The sequence below is a fragment of the Canis lupus genome, chromosome 14 (genome assembly GCF_011100685.1).
Source record: "Canis lupus familiaris isolate Mischka breed German Shepherd chromosome 14, alternate assembly UU_Cfam_GSD_1.0, whole genome shotgun sequence".
NCBI classification, from domain to species: domain Eukaryota; kingdom Metazoa; phylum Chordata; class Mammalia; order Carnivora; family Canidae; genus Canis; species Canis lupus.
In genome coordinates this window covers 40813478-40830345 of record NC_049235.1, presented here as the reverse complement: position 1 = coordinate 40830345, position 16868 = coordinate 40813478, and the positions used below count along the sequence as shown (strand labels likewise).

Genomic DNA, 16868 nt, shown 5'->3' with positions numbered 1-16868 from the left:
CCCTCTGCCTGTGTCTCTGCGCCTCTCTCTCTCTGTGACTATCATAAATAAATAAAAATTAAAAAAAAAAAAAAGAGGGTAAAAGGGTAAAAGCTGGGAGACTAACTGGGAGTCTGTTGGAATAGGCCAACCATGTGAGGATGGTACCTTGAGCTAGAGTCATGGCTTTAGGAAATGTGGTAACATGATAGTGTGTTCAGTTGTTTTCCTCAAAGTACTTTAGATTTAGGAACTAAAAGTCAACCGTGATATTCACTAAGAATAACTCCTGCCTTGGATGGAACCAAGTAGAGGTACAGCTTTTGGGATAAGAAATATCCAAGTTGGTCCCAGTAGGTTTTTAAATTGTTTTTATCCTTGTCCTCCATTTCTTCTTCTCTTTTCTCTTTTTGTTTCCTGACTAAACATCCAGTCCCTTTTCATCATATTCTGTTCTTTATTCTTCAACATCCTTTCATCCAGCAAACATTCATTGAGCAACTCCTGTGTTTCCTGTACTCTGCTGAGTGCTGGGAAAGAGATGAATGGGCCCTCAAGGTCATCATCATGTATTAGATGAGGCAGATGCATATTCATAAAGCAACACATGGTACTAAATGTAACATACACAATGTTCAAAATGAAGTTATTGATCTATTTAGGGCATCTCATGATTGACTTTTTTGAATAGGTGAGGTCTAAATTACATTTTAAAAGATAAATAGAAATTTGCCAAGGGGAGAAGAGGAGGCCTATTTTCAGGCCACAGGAATACAGCATATGCAGGGATGCAGAAACCTGAAGCAGCACAATGTTTTTACTGAACTCTGGCAGTTGGATATTTCTGGATTTTGAAGTTTCTGGTTGTAAAGGAAGGGAGAAGTAGCAAGAAATGAGATAAGCCAGATTGGCAAGACACAGGAAGTCTCTTTCAGAATCACTGTATTCAGAAAAGCATTTATGTAGATTGGAGCAGGGGCGGGTAGGAAAGGATAGCATGAGAAATTATGGTAGCAGTATATTTCGTTTTGGGAAGCCCATGACTCCATTTAGAAAATGTCCCTTTTTCAGGACTCCTGGGTGGCTCAGTGGTTGAGCATCTGCCTTCAGCTTGGGGCGTGATCCCAAGGTCCTGGGTTCGAGTCCTGCATCGGGCTCATTGTGGGGCTCCTGCTTCTCCCTCTGCCTATGCCTCTGTCTCTCTCTCTGTGTCTCTCATGAATAAATAAAACCTTAAAAAAAAAAAAAGAAAGAAAACGTCCCTTTTTCTAGGCTAACAAGACAGTTGTTAGCCTAAATTTCAGAAGGCAAATTTAGTTGTACTTTTTAGAAAAATACTATCTTTGTAAATGCCTTACATTGTGTCCTGGGCAAATGCTTGCAGATAATAAAAACTAAATGATGAAATCACCTGTGTTGTTCACTGGAGACAGAACTTGCAGTGGACTCAGCTATGAGGGCTCACGTCCTCACTAACTTAAAATTTACTTCCAGGGAGAGACTTGAGATTTGTTGAAAAGTTTTTAAATGAAAATTGCTACTTGTACTCAGTTAATAGAATTTATATTGCGTGTCTGTTTAAAAAAGCTGAAAGCTAAGCTTAACATTAAATATTGAAGTCTTAAAAAAAATATTGAAGTCTTAGATGAGACCATCTGATACCAAAATATGATGGTGTTATCATTTAAGCCCCTTAAAAAAAAAAAACTAATGTGGTTCTCTTGCAGTATTAAAATCTTTCCTGAGATGTCTTCTGCCCCACTAACCATTTCTCTGTTCCTTGAGGGAGGTATTTAGGGATTGAAACCACCAGGCTACCTCACTGAAAGCTGGAAATATAATTTTACTTAGCCATTCCTGGTAGTATGCTCTCAATGTGATAAGAAAGTGCTTTTCTAATTCCAGGTGCTAATATTATGACCAGACTTTGAAGAAAGTGATATTTCTAGTTTATAGAATTAAGTGAGATCCTTATCTAGGACTCTGAAGGAATTAACAGATACCTTCAGAACACTATACAGCTGAGGTGTAGATAGAGATAGGGCTCTAAAGGGATCAGATGGGTAGTGGCTAAGTAATAGCAGATGTTCCTTTTAAAATCTATCAGTCAGATGTCTGTGAAGTACTGTGTGTGTTTTTGGCTGACTTCGTTCTGTGGGAAACCTTTATATTTGCACTTTATGCTTCTGAAAGAATCAAGAAGAAACTATTCAGATGATTTAGAAATTTGGAGACCAGTATTTTTTGCTTTGAAGGGTGGACAGAATTACATAGGAAGGAAATTCTGATTAACTATTGGGGCAGCAAAGTATATAATTACAGTATGAAAGCAAATTGGGTATAGTAAAAAGAGCACTTATATTAGGAGTCTGAAGACAGATTTGAGTTCATTGTTCCCACTATCTGTTATGTGGCTTTGGGTAAATTATTTGATTTCTCTGACTTTTTTAGGCATAACTACAAGTGGTTAGAATCTTAGTACTGATACTATGTGTCGATTATTTTGAGGCTTAAATAATATGTAAGACAAAAACTGCCACTGATCTGTAAAAAGATGGCCATTGAATCTCCTGTGTGAGCATAGTCCTTACTGTAATGCCATTTTTTAAGGCTTTTGCTTTTTGTGAAAATCACATAGTAGAATTTCTATCTTTCCTTTTTTTTTTTCTCACCAAAAAACCTTCAGGGTTGACTTTGCCAGAATGTTCTAACATAATCAGAGGGGAAAAATATACATTACTATTTGGGAATCTTGAAACCATATCAGAACTCTGATTCGCAAAACAGGACTTTTAGAGCTTTGAGAAGAGTCTGTGTGATGTGATGAAGGATCATGGGATTTGGATTCAAAACTCAAGTTTGAGTTGCTTACTAGTTGTATAGACTTGGGCAAGTTCATTCATTTCCAGAAATGAACCATAGAGAAAACTGCTGTCATAACTGTCTTCAGTTTAATTTATATTCAGGAGCATATTTCCCAAGACTATATTTACAATACGGTAATTGTCTTACACATTACATGGTTGAGTTCCAGTTTTCTCTTAGTTTCTGTAATAAATTGGAGGCAGTGGAGTTCAGAGCTAGTTTCCCTGATGCAAACTGGCCATATGATCTTGAGAAGTTATTTAACATCTCTGTTCCTCAGTTTCTTCATTTGTAAAATGGACATTATTAGTAATACCTACTTCATAGGTTTACCTTTAGAGAAAGGTATTTGATCCATTGTATGTACTCAGTGGTGTTAATTAGTCCTATTATTAAGATCACTGTTGGAATTATTAAGGTAAAAAAATGAAGTTCTCAGTTGATAAAAATTTGAGACTCTAACAGAGTAGTTCAAGGATGAGTCCTGGTTACTGATTTTCTACTTTTTATATAAAGATTTGGAAAAAAATGTTTATTCACCGAAGGGGAGGAAAAAATATCTTTTTCCTTCTATTCCCCTGATTCTTTTGTCAGTAAATTAGACTGACAAAGGACAGATTAACAAGAGAAAAGCATACAAGTTTACTTAATATAAGTTTTATGTAATAGGGAGTCTTCATAAGGAGGAAGACATCCACCTCTGCCAGTGGTTAAAGCTGTTTTTGGACCAAGGTTGATGAAGAGTAGTAGAAAGTGGGAAAATAGATAGGACAAAGGGTATCAGGTGAGGATAGTAAACTGGGGGAAGCTTTGCAGGGCCTGTTCATTGGGATCCCCCTGAGTCCCTCTGTCTTTGGAGATAAGGATGTTCCTTTCCTCTAGGTATAGGGAGGGTACCTCTTACTTGAGGGTCTTATGATCTACTTCAAGGGAGAAAGGGAAGGTCAGAGAGTTGTTTCTGCATCTGCAGTTTCTCAAATTTCATCATATGGCAAGGCGCCATATTTTAGGACAGTGTGTTTTGAACCCTGTCACCACCATAAAAATTAAACAATTAAAATAAATTTTAGGTTTCTCCTAATTAAAGTATAAGCTTTTTAGTGATGTCTAAATGTAATAGACATATGCTTGACTTACACTTTTTTTGTTAATTTGCATTTATAAGTAGAAATATAAATGCAGATAAAAACATTTCATTAGATAAAAACACATTTTCAGTATTGCCTTATTTCCTAATATTGCCATTCCTACATTAAAAAAAGTCTTACTGTGAGATAGGTATTATTTCTTACAAATATGAATGGTTCCTAATTTGTTTTTGTTTTTTTTTTAAGATTTTACTTATTTATTTGACAGAGAGCACAAGCAGGGGGGAGTGGCAGACTGAGGGAGAGGGAGAAGCAGGCTTCTTGAAAAGTGGGGAGCCCAATGCAGGACTTGATCCCAGGACCCTGGGATCATGACCTGAGCTGCAGACAGACATTTAACTAGCTGAGACGCCCAGGTGCCCTGATAAGCAATTTTTAAAAACTATTGATTTTAGGAGTGTAAGGAAGGGCAAGCATAAAGATACCACACTTTTTCCTGTTTGATCAAGAACAGGATAAAAAAGAAAAAATAAGTAGAGAATATAACAAAATATACTTTTAGAGTGTTGATTCCTTGGATATAATTGAAGAACTGTTAGTGATTTCTATAAGCAAAATTAAGGAAATATAAATTAGTAAATTATCAGATAATAAGATGATTTTGTGGTATATTTGACTATACTATATATTTATATGTATTTAAAATACCATGGGGGCGCATGGGTGGCTCAGTTGGTTAAGTGGCCGGTTCTTAATTTTGGCTGGGGTCTAGGGGTCCTTGTTCTTGAAACCCATGTTGGGCTCCGCCCTCAGCAGGGAGTCTGCTTAAGGATTCCTTTTCTCCCGTTCCCTTTGCCCTGCCTCCTACTTGTGCACTCTCTCTCAAAATAAATAACTTTAAAAAATACTATGTATGTATGCTAATGCAAAAATACTGCGCATATATATATATATATACAGTACTATATATATATATATAAAATTTTTATTGTTATTATTTTTAAACAACATTTCTTGCCTTGGAGGACCTCCTTCCCTTATTTATTTCCAGGTTCATTTAGGAAATTAAGCAAACCAAAAAAAAAAAAAAAAACAAACCAGCTAAAACCAGTAATCTTCCCTTCCTTGTATTATGGACTTTAAACCTGAAATAGATTTCAAATTTAGCTTTTGCCTGGCCAGCTGTCTTCATTCTTTCACTTTTGCAATCTGCAGTGAATTACTATTTTCAGAATAAAGATTCTAAACATTCCTGTGCTAGAAACATTCCTTGGGGAATGGAGTCCAAATATCATTCTTTACCCTGTAGTACCTGTTTTTGCTAAATTTGTGTTGGTGTTTGTATCATTGCATGATTCATAAGCAAACATTTAGCTGGATTCTTTTCCTCCTAAGCTGAATTTAGAAATGGTTAATTGCCTTGAGTACTTATATCCCATATAATCTCCAAATTATTTGTTGGCTCAGATGAGTTATTAAAAGAGAAAGAAATTTAATTGAAGGAGGCGGTGAAGAGGACACGTGGGGAGGAGGGAGGAACAGGCAGGGAGTGCATGGCTCGGGAGGGGCACATGGGAGTGGGAATTGTAGACAAGGCAGGGAGCCATCAGCATGAACTTTACCTGAAATTTCTTGTCACTTCCCTTTTTATTTAAAAGTGAGTATTAGTAAAAGTACTACTATGGCATTTTTCTCCTAATAATTCATTTTTTTTTGGTCCAGTATAACTTGTTATACCAGGTATTCCTTTCCGTCATTAAGATTTAAATTTCCTATTTCTGGTAGTAAAATCATCTCTGTCAAGTGCAGGGAGGCTGCAGCTTTAATACCACTTCATGTCTGATAAGAAGGTTTTCTTTTGTAATTAATTTTCCCCTGCGCTCTTTGTGGAGAACAGTAGCCCACTGCAGAGAGGTTAGAATACCGTGGACTTTGGCTGTTCAGCTTAATGATACAAGGGAATAGCAAAGCAAGAATAAATGAGGTACTTTTTGGTGAGCAAAAAATGTGAACTGTCAGTGTGAGATTGGTTCTAGGAGCAGTTAGCCAGCAGTAATAGGGCACACTTGAGTAATTGAATTTGCATAACAAGGCCTGCTGAAGAGATCTGACAGGCATAGAGATTTGTCTAGCTAGAGAGCTCCAGATGGACGTGACCATGCAGCAGCTGGGTGGCACGTTGCTCAGCATGGACAGCACCGCCCAGACTGGCAGCTGGACCCTGGCGACTGCAGGGCTGTGGCAGGCCAGCTGGTGGCTTCTGACAGCCAGTGGCCCTGTTAGAGAGCCTTTTCATAATGGCCTGTCAGGGTACTGGACCTGCAGGGACTGGCAGGAGAATGTCACAAGTCACCAGCGAGGGTTGTTAAGCTAAAGAAATCTGTCCCAGGAAAGTAGAGGTGGTCACTGTTACATCCACAAAGCTAACACTTCCCAGAGTGATGCCCTTCCTTTTCAAAGACTGTAGGCTTTTTTTTTTTTTTTTTTTTTTTAAACACATTTGCTCTAGACTGCAGTCTGGATTATGTTGCATTCTTAAAACCTTGAAACTGGGTTGGCCACCTTCCTGAGGGTTCATGTTGACCATTAGTTAAGATGAAAAACAATATTACTTTGCATGTTTTCCCTCTTTCATATTTGTCATAAGGGCATACTTGTTTTCTAGGAAATCAGTGATAATTTAATAATTTATCTTGGATTTATTGCTCATAAGCAAAAATGACCTGTTTAAAGAATTAACTACAAAGAAAGTAAGTGAACTGGTATGAAGTCAGTGTGTCGAGGTGGACTGCATTTATGTGGAGGAATTATATAACCACTCATCTCAGATGAGAATAAACGGGAAGAAGGCCAGCTTTATGCTTGCTATTAAAAAGTTTACATCTGTGTTCTTAAATTGAGAATTTTGCTGTCTTATAACATTCCTACTCTAAAAAATCATGTAACTAGACAATACAGCTTTTTAAGGATAGGAAAACTACTTAGAAGCATTTTCTAGTAAATTGAGAAACTTGCTGTTACAAGCCCAAAGCTTATGTTTAGTGCAACCAAATTCTGGTGAAACAAAGTAGTTCATACTAGAGCAACTTGCACTTTATGACATTAAGAACAGTCTAGAAGAGTTACCATTTTTAACCTTCAAATTGGCGAAGATACAAAAGTCTGTTTTTAATAAAGGTAGGGGAAATATGTAGCTGCATAGACTGCTATTGGGGATGTAAATTATTTCAGCCAGTTCAGAGAACAGTCTGGCTATATGCATCAAAAGCTTTGAAACATGTATATAAATAATTAACTCCTCTAGTAATTCCACTTTCTAGACTTTATCCCCACAAATTTAAGAATGTGTATAAAGATTTAGCTATCTGAATGTTCTTTTAGCATTGTTGAGAACACTGGTTGTCAGTATGCTCTCACGAACCTCATGTGTTCTCTGGCTCTCATGTGTTCCCATGGACCTCCAGGGAGGCCATGAGGTCAACATTATTTTCATAATAATGCTAATATTACAGTGCAAATGGAATGGTGAGTAAAACTATAAGCCCTTAGCATGAATCAAGACATTGTGTGTTCTTCATTGTGACACACATGTAGTTTCGCTTAAGAAGGTCTTTGATGAAGCAATAAAATGTACTAATTTTATTAAATCTTGACTTTTGCATACATGTGTTTTTTTAATATTTTGTGTGATGAAATGGAAAGTATGCATATAACACTTCTGCCACAGTAGGTACTCTGGTTGTCTTGAGGAAAAGTGCTTTTGTGATTGACTTCCCTGCTGAAGTATCTACTTTTTTGTGGAACACCATTTTTATTTATGACAAGACATTTTATAGAAAAAGAACAAAGATCCTGTTACTTCAAGGAAAGCAACTGATAAAAGTATTTGTTGCCATGATAAAATTGAATCTTTTAGCAAAAATTAGAATTTTTGAAAATTTGTATCTGATGCTATGAGCCTGACAGCTTCCTAATGGCAAAGACTTACGATGACATTTGTTGTACTATTAAGGAATGTGCTATATAAAGAATTCCTAGTATGTGATATTAGGAATTTGGAAGATCTGCATAACTCACCGAACCACTGTTTTCCAAAAGACCATTGTATGATGTTGCAGAATTACACCTGAGTAAAAGATGCATTCAAAGTGCAAAATAGACAGATCTTAATGTGACAGACTGAAAAAAGTTCGTTGAAAACAATTTTAGATTACACATGTGCAATTGGTCTTTATTAAACCACCACGTGTCAAGTTTGGGTTTAATATCAAAGGTAATCACAATTGTCTGAAAACGTTATTAAAACAATCTTCCATTGCTTGCTTTGGCACATATACTAAAATTGGAACGATACAGAGAAGATTAGCATGGCCCCTGTGCAAGGATGATATAAAATAATCTTCCATTTGCCAACTATATACCCATATGAAATCAGCTTTTCCTTTATATATTTCAACCAAAACAACGTAAATCTGCCTTTGTATTCAAGCTGGTATAAAAATCTAGCGGTTTTCTATTAAGCCAGAATTAAAGAGATTTGCAAAATTGTCAGACAAGGATACTCTTCTCAGTAAATATTCTTTTTTTGGGGGGGAAAGCTTATTTTTCATGAAAGCATGTAACATATAGTGAGTTTATTATTTTTGAGTAAATTAAGGAATATTTTAAAATTTTCTTAGTTTTAATTTCTAATATAATAAATACTGACAGATGTAATCCACATAAGCAAAATCTTTGGGGTCCTCAATAATATGTAAGACCAAAAAGTTTAAGAACCATTGATGTAAAATAATGATGACTTGGAAAAACCTGATGCCCAGGAGGAGGGAATTAATAATCAGGATTTAAATCACATAATATGAATCAAAATGATAAATATTTGACATGAAAAAGTTTTATGGTGTTTTGTTAGGAAAAGGAGGTTGTGAGACAATAACACAATATGATTCAATTTTTGTAAAAAAAATATAAACTGTGTTTATTACAAATGTATTCTCTGACACTAAGGTATTAAGTAGTTTTCTCTGGGGAGAGAAGATAGAAAAAGTTTTAAAAATGTTATTCTAAGAGTGTTAGGGCTGCATCATGGATACTGTTTCCTCCTGGCTCTTGATAAAGGCATCTTTTTTTTCTAAGATTTTATTTTTGAGTGATCTCTATACCTATCATGGGGCTTGAACTTACAGCCCTGAGATCGAGTTGCATGTTCTACTGACGGAGCCAGCCAAGTGCTCCAAAGACATCTTGTTCTTCACTAGTTTTGTGATGTTGTCTAAGTTATTTAAATTGAAAATTTTCTCCTTTATTTTAAAAATTGGGACAATAATAGCCACCTGTTAGGCTTGTTGAAAGAATTGAGTTGTCATATTCCTGGGATATAATAGTTGATCAGTATTTATGCTTCTTCTAACATCTGTCTTAGCTCTAAGATTCTGTATGCCAGCCATGTATCTGTGACATTCAGTGGCTAATAAAGCTGCTCTTGAAATCAAAATAAAGGTCCTTTGAAAACAAGAGCATTTATCATGTGAATATCATTTTATTTCGGTGAAAAAGAGTTTTATGGAATAACGTCTGTAATTTAGAAAGTGAACAGCATCATACACCTGCCTTTGGTAGAGATAGGTAAAGGAGAGTTATTTTTTCATGAACTACAATTACATAATAAGTCCCCAGCCAGGTACTGTTACAAAGTAGCTGAATGCTTTACAGACATTATCTCATTTGATTCTCACTTATAATCCTGTGGTGTAAGTAGTATTTCCCCTAACCCCCCTTATTTTGTTTATGTAGAAGAGATTGAACAAAGACGTTAAGGAACATGTCTTAGCTATTTGTGGAGGTAGAGCAAATTCAAACCGAAGCCTGGCTGACTCTTAAAGTTTGTGCGTTTTACACATGTAATATACTGTGTCCGATTAAAGAGAAATGAAAACTACCAGATGAGCACAGGGAGTGGCTAGCTTAGCTCCTCACTGTGGCAGAGCAGCTGGATGGATTCTGAGGTAGGGAAAAGACTGGATTAAAGTTCATAAATTCTAACATCCCTGGGATTTAAAGACTCATTCCTCAGTGTTCAGTTAAATTAAAATAACGTATATAGGGGTACCTGTGTGGTTCAATCGGTTAAGCAGCTGCCTTCAGCTCAGGTTATGATCTTGGGGTCCTGGGATCGAGCCCTGCATTGGGCTCCCTGCTCAGTAGGGATCCTGCTTTTTTTTCCCTCTCCCTCTGCCTCTATTCCTGCTTGTGCTCTTTCTCTCTCTCTGTCAAATAAGTAAATAAAATCTTTTTTTAAGAAAAAGATTTTATTTATTTATGAAACATACACAGAGAGAGGCAGAGACATAGGCAGAGGGAGAAGCAGGCCCCCTGCAGGGAGCCCAAGTGGAACTCCATCCCAGGCCCCCAGGATCATGCCCTGAGCTGAAGGCAGACGCTCAACCACTGAGACACCCAGGTGTCCCAAATAAGTAAATAAAATCTTTAAAAAAAATAACGTTTATAAAACAGTGCCTGGTACATCATAATCATTCAGGAAGTGGAAGTGAATTACTATTAACTCTGTGACCAAGCCAGAAACTCCTGGAGCCATGTGAGTTTTGTTTTTGATTTTTAGAAAGATACTAACCTTATATTTACCATATATATTATGTAACATCCCTAGTAGAATCCAGGACAGCCCCTTGTAATCAGACACATTAATTATTTCTGCAGTGAAATAATTGAATATTCAAACTAAGCAGAATAAAGGGAGACTGTAAATAACCTCACCTCAGTTCAGGTGAGATTTTGCTGTAAAATGAGTGAAGAATATGTCTTTTACTTTTAGAGGTTTTTATATATCAATTGTAAGAAACAGATTATGGACTCATAAGGCATACAGTGATGTTTCAAAGAGAATAAAGAAGCATGGATTACCTACCATTTGAGGAACAGATAGTCAAATGATAGTTCTGTTCAAAAGAGACTCTGAGGGCACCTGGGTGGCTCAGTCAGTTAGGTGTCTGCCTTCAGCTCAGGTCAGGATCCCAGGGTCCTGGGAGATGAGCCCTCCATCGGGCTCCCTGGTGTGGAAGCCTGCTTCTCCCTCTCTGCCTGCTGCTCCCCCTGCTTATGTGCATTCCCTCTCTCTGTCAACTTTTTAAAAAATCCTAAACATTCTTTCTAAAAAAAGAGAGAAAGAGATTGCCTCTAAATCCTAAATCCTAGCAGTAAGTATTTTTGACCCCTAATCTCAAATACTAATTGTATCCAAAGAGAGGAAACAAGTACCTTTCATCTCTCAAATGTACTTCACTAAAAATAAAGTTGGAGACAAAGTCAAGTACTATATTTCTTCTAGAGGATTTGCCTTTATCAAGGAAACCATGAAAGGCCAAATCTGTTTGAATTGGTCTGTCTCCAGATTTCTATTTATAATAGAATCTCCTTTCTTTTTTATGAAAGTAGAAAAATGATATTCAGGTCTTCGTCTTTAAATGCTGAAAGACCCACAAATACTAAATTGCCCTGAAATATAAAAGAAACTATGATTTTAGGCTATGTTTGGTCATTCCTGAACAAAAGTAATCAAGCTACCTTTTGTAAGAAAAAGAATTGAGTATTTTAAAAGAAGGGAATTTCAGGTGTTAAAAGGATAAGCAGTATAGTTAATGACCGTGCCCAAGGAGTGAGAACTGAAGCAGAATAATAAAACAGTGTCTTCTTTTATCCCTGTCCTCATGTCTCCACTTCCTTTCCTATCAGTTTATGTTCCGTGGTCTATGATTATACATAAACAACTCTCTTTTGTTCCTCTTTCCTCCTATTGAATTAGACCCATCCCTGAGCAAATCCAGCTATTCATTTGCCCTATACCTGCCCTTGAGTAGCTGAACATGGTGGAGTAAACGGATGACCATGTTGGCCTGGTTGCTCTTGTAAATTAATGATCACTGATCTCAAGTGGATCATTAAGACTGCTTGACAGTCCATTCACTCTTTCCATTACCTAAACAATATTTCATACCTTCTCTTCTCTCTTTCAGCCGCTAGTAACCTTCCCCAATGTCAGCTGATGATCTTCCTTATTACTTTCGGAGAGAAGATAGACAGTTATGAAAGAACTTCCATAGGATCCTATGACCACATCTACTAACCTACATATACTCTGCCTTTCTGTTCCTGGATGAACCAACAGGGGTTTATCTGAAGCTAACCTCTTTACTTCCATTCTGATTTCTACCTCTCTTGCTTTCTCCCCACCTACATGAGAGTCTCAAAGAATTGTTTCTAATATGCAATTTGAGTTGATAATGACTCTACTAGAATATAAGCGCCACAAGAGTAGAGATTTGTTCTGTTTTGTTCACTGCCATATCAGTGCCTACATCAGAACCTAACATAGTAGACACCCAAACTTGGGTTGAATTGAGAGATGAGTGAGTGGATGCATGAATCTTTCTAAAAATAAAAGATCTAAATTACAGTATAAACTCTGAAGAGCACAAAACACACCTAATCAATCATTTTTACCAAACATTTTGGTAAATACATTTTACCAATTTAGTGGCTAAAAGCTCACCAGAAATTTGGTTTAAAGGGTTTTCTATGGAATCCCTACAAATATGCTTATCTGAAAATTTTTCCTAGAATTTTTAGGCAGATCATTCTAGTTATCTAGATAGTTTTTAGTTCCTAGGAGCTGAGATTCTTTCTGATTCTAAGTGCTCAAGCTTTTCTTTTCAGATGGCTTTCATTGGTGGCAGTTTCATAAATGAGTGGATCTGTACAAATCGCAAGGTTCTTTTTACCCAACAGTGCTGCTCAGAAGACCTGGGTGTAAATACCTGCTCTCTCACTTTTTCTTATCTATTAAGGAGGCAAGGGATGATGATTCTTAGAGTGAGTTATATCTGTTGTGGTCTTACTATAATTGATTGCATTCCGTTCATTAAAATCAGGGGAAGAATTTATTTTCTTGACACCTCTGTTTCATGTAAAGTCATTGGAAAAACAACCACATATATTCTAATTTGGTTTTATCACTTCTTACCAAACCCTAGATATATGATCATTCAAATAGACTTCTGTGTATTTTGAAAGTTTACATGTGCAATATACTCGTGGTGTCGTTTTAGAATGGAAGTAAACATTATAGATTTACATAAGCTGTAACTCAGTAGCTTGGAAAGTGTCATAGAAACAGTCTGTGAACCTTACTTCCAGGTTTCTTTACTAATGTGAGTCAGATAGTAGTAGGATAAAAATACCTAGCCTCTTTTTTTTGGTGGTTGAGTTTTTATTTGTAAAACAACCCTCAGATGGAACTCAGCTAGGTAATTTCCATACATAATGCCCTGGTAGATACCCTAGAACAAATACCATTAGTGTGGTTACTCATTTACTTGGGAAGCTATTGCCAGGGAAAACTTAGAGCTACTAGGGACAGAAAGCATATATATATTATACCTGATTGTTAAAATGGAGATACAGGGTAACTCAGCAATATAATAATGTAAACTAATGAAGAATTATTCAGTTTATAAAAATTTAACTCAGAAGTTTTTAATAAAGTGTCTTTTATTCATCAGAGTACAAGGATTTATCTACATTGGTCTCTAGGTCAGAATTTTTCCTTCTTCACCCCCTGCCTAAAGACAGTAAAAACAGAATTCATGAAACATTTCTAAATAATCAGCATATAGGGTAAAAGCTCACCAGAATTTTGGTTTAAAGAGTTTTATAGATGGAGCAGTGCTTTGCTATCTAATTAATTGTTCTGTTTCTAATTTCAATTTATAGGCTCTCCCCCCAGCCTCCTAAACTTTTTCTTTTGGCTAATGCATTCATCTACACCCAAGTACTTTTAATAAATCTCCTGAGAACAGGGACATCTTCCTATGTAACTCCAAGACTATTATCACATCCAAGAAATTTGACATTGATTCAGTATCATCTAATAAAGAGCCAATATTCATATTTTCTCAATTATCCTCCAAATAAGTGGGCTTTTTTTCTTTTCTTTGATCCAGTGTCTAATAGCATTATGTTTCATTGTCATATGTCTACAGCCTTCTTTAATCTAGAGCAGTTCCCATACTCTCCATTAAAAAAAAAAAGTCTTCCATGATGTTGACAGTTTTGGAGTCCAGATCAATTATCTTAAAATTTTCCTCATTCTGGATTTATTGGGTTGTTTCCTTAATATTGGTCTCAGGGTAAACTCTTGGTTACCATAGAAAGCCTGATATAAATGAAATTTTTACAAGCTTGGCAGTCATTTATAGAGAATATTGACTTGTTCGGTTGTCAGATGCTTTTCTTAGAGGCCCAACCTTTAAACCAGGCACAAAGAAGCAGAAGTTGGTTTACTTTTTGTAGATGCTGAAAACCTAGCTTATTGTAATGAGGAATATTTGGTTCCATTTTTAGTGAAGATCAGCTGTCCATTGTGTAAAATTACTAATGTGTTTTCCTGAAACCCAATCATAGGATATGCTTTTCTCTTACCTTTTGGAATCTGAAAATAACAGCATTAAATAACCTCTTCTGAAATTTCACATTTTCAGGTTTACCTACAGTTAAAAATGGCTCATTGTGTAAAGCAGAAACAGACTGAACTACAATTACACTGAGAAAAAGGAATCTTTCATACCAACATTCTTATACCTGTGCTCATGGAAGGAAATATGACATTTCAAAATCTCTGTTTTTAGATCCTTCTGATCTTATCTCTGGTTGTTTTTGAAACTTGTATATCAGAAGTAAATTTAACAGTGAGCTTTGTAACCAAAATTATATCTTATTCTAACCCCAGTTAATGCTGTCTGTTTAAAAAGATAAAGCAACTATTTTAAATGACACAATGAACTTACAAAATCGTGTATTTCCAAAAAGATGTTTCCTTAGTTGTAACCAATCTATATATTTAAGTATTGTCTTCAGTTCTACCTTTTCAGAGTCTTACCAACTCTCATTTAGCAAAATTTGCATAGGGAAAATATTTTAACTTAAAGATTTGGCTTTTATATTTTCATACTAAAGAACAGTAGATGTTAGTAACAGTAAGGAGTAAGTTTTTTTTCTTTTCTTTCTTTTTTTTTTTTTTGAGGTCAGCAGTGTTTATATTAATCAGGTTGACATTTCTTGCTGGTGGGTCATGAACTGTTGATAATAGCATTAAATGGTGATTCGGTTCTTACAGAAGGTATAACTCATTATCCAGCTACTATCTTAAATCATCACAGGAAACAACTGGCACCCCACACCCCCGTGTTCTGTAGAAATAGTACATGAAGTTTGCTTCTTTTGTTTACATCTTAAATTTATTGGAGGCTTAATTACATCATCTAAGGAAGCTGCAGCATTGCCACTACTTCAGAGAACCAGGATCAATACCATGACTGAATTGGGGGGATGAAGATATATACATGTAATTCTTTCAATACTATACCCAAAGTCATCTTTTCATAATGTGAGCCTTTCTGAAACTTTGTTTTAATAATGAATATACCTGGGTAGCAAGTAATAAAGTCAGATATGTTTACAGAATTGTAAGTTGGGTTTAACTTAAAACATTACTATAGGCATTTAAATACTTTAAAAATATAATCATCCTAAGGGAGAGATGATGTTTGGAAAGTTTGCTTTGTGCTATAGAAGTAGATCTCTTGAGAAGTGTCATTATTAGTTTTTTTTTTTTTTTTTTTAAAAGGCCTCTGAGAAAAATTTAAGAAATAAGCTAGATTTTTTTTTAATTTTTACTTTTTTACAGTACTAGTCAATTGCCTTTTAACATAAACCTCAATAGTCTGGTATTCAGTGATCTGAAATTACCAGTATGTTTGAATTTTAAATTAAAACATGTTTTCAGCATGTCCCATGTGTATATAGGCAGTGAATAGATAATAGTATGAGTGTCATGTTAAGTTTGACCTAGGTTCTAATTAGAATGAATGAAGTTCATTCTATTATTATCTAATACAGTTTCTAAGTATTAATAAAATACTCCAAACACCCAGGTCAGAGTCCTACACATAGGGGTTCAGTCACCATTTGTTAATGAATGTGTGGAAACAAGAAAGGTGTTTTTTTTTTACCACTTTGTATTTGTCACACGGAATGCATTTTAAAAAGAGAATGAGTGAAAGCAGTATTTTCCTTTATAGGGAAAAAATATTAACATTTCAGAGTAACAGCCTTATTTAAGTAAATAGGTTTTTGGAATGTATCCTGGCTGACTCTTTAAAAGAAACAATGTAGCAGTAGAAAATTATGGGCCACTAGAGGTCACTGTTTAGTAATCAACTTTTAATGAACCAGAACAGTCAGGAAAGCCAATAAATTACAGTGTGGATTTTTCTAATTATGAATTCATATTTAATCATTCAATGACAAGGTAACTGTGACAGTGGTTCTATGTATTTTGCATATGTGGTTATGCTAATAAACTATTATATTTCTCAGATGCTGGTCCTCCATCATTAGAGTGGTACACTGCTGAAGGCTTTGTTATCTAGTCCTAATGACTAATTATGAGACATAATTAACTTTGTTACCACCTCCACCCCTTTCATGGGCCAAAAGTTGTTTTAAAAATAAAGTTTCACTGTAAAGGAAAATTACATTTACATGATCGTAGATGTAATGGTTCTGGTCCATTCCTCCCTTGCTCCCTGGTCTGAAGTCTTCATATTTGTTCTTGGTTTCTCTTGCTCCCATCCCTGCTCTTCACTCTGTTTCACCTGGTTTCTTTCCTTCCTCCTTTGGGTCCCTTTTCCACTTCAGTGTGAGTCAGCTACTTTGTTTCCTCAGTAACCTAATGTTTCTTTGCAAGCTTTCCAGCCTTGATTCAGCTAGCAGTAGAATGTGCCTCTTACTGGGTATCTTAAAGGAGTCCCAGAGCAGACGACTTGGACCGAGCCAGGCAGTAAAAGGGAAGATCGGATGCAT

The 16868-nt window shown here is 35.8% G+C and overlaps 1 protein-coding gene and 1 non-coding gene across 2 annotated transcripts in view; both read left to right on the top strand.

The window, feature by feature from the left end:
* Positions 1–16868, top strand: part of HIBADH (3-hydroxyisobutyrate dehydrogenase) — a 108089-nt gene that overhangs the window by 46072 nt on the left and 45149 nt on the right. The gene's annotated exons all lie outside the window — the stretch shown is intronic.
* Positions 8248–8351, top strand: LOC119867691. The gene has a single exon (XR_005369855.1). It is a non-coding gene; the product is annotated as a U6 spliceosomal RNA (small nuclear RNA).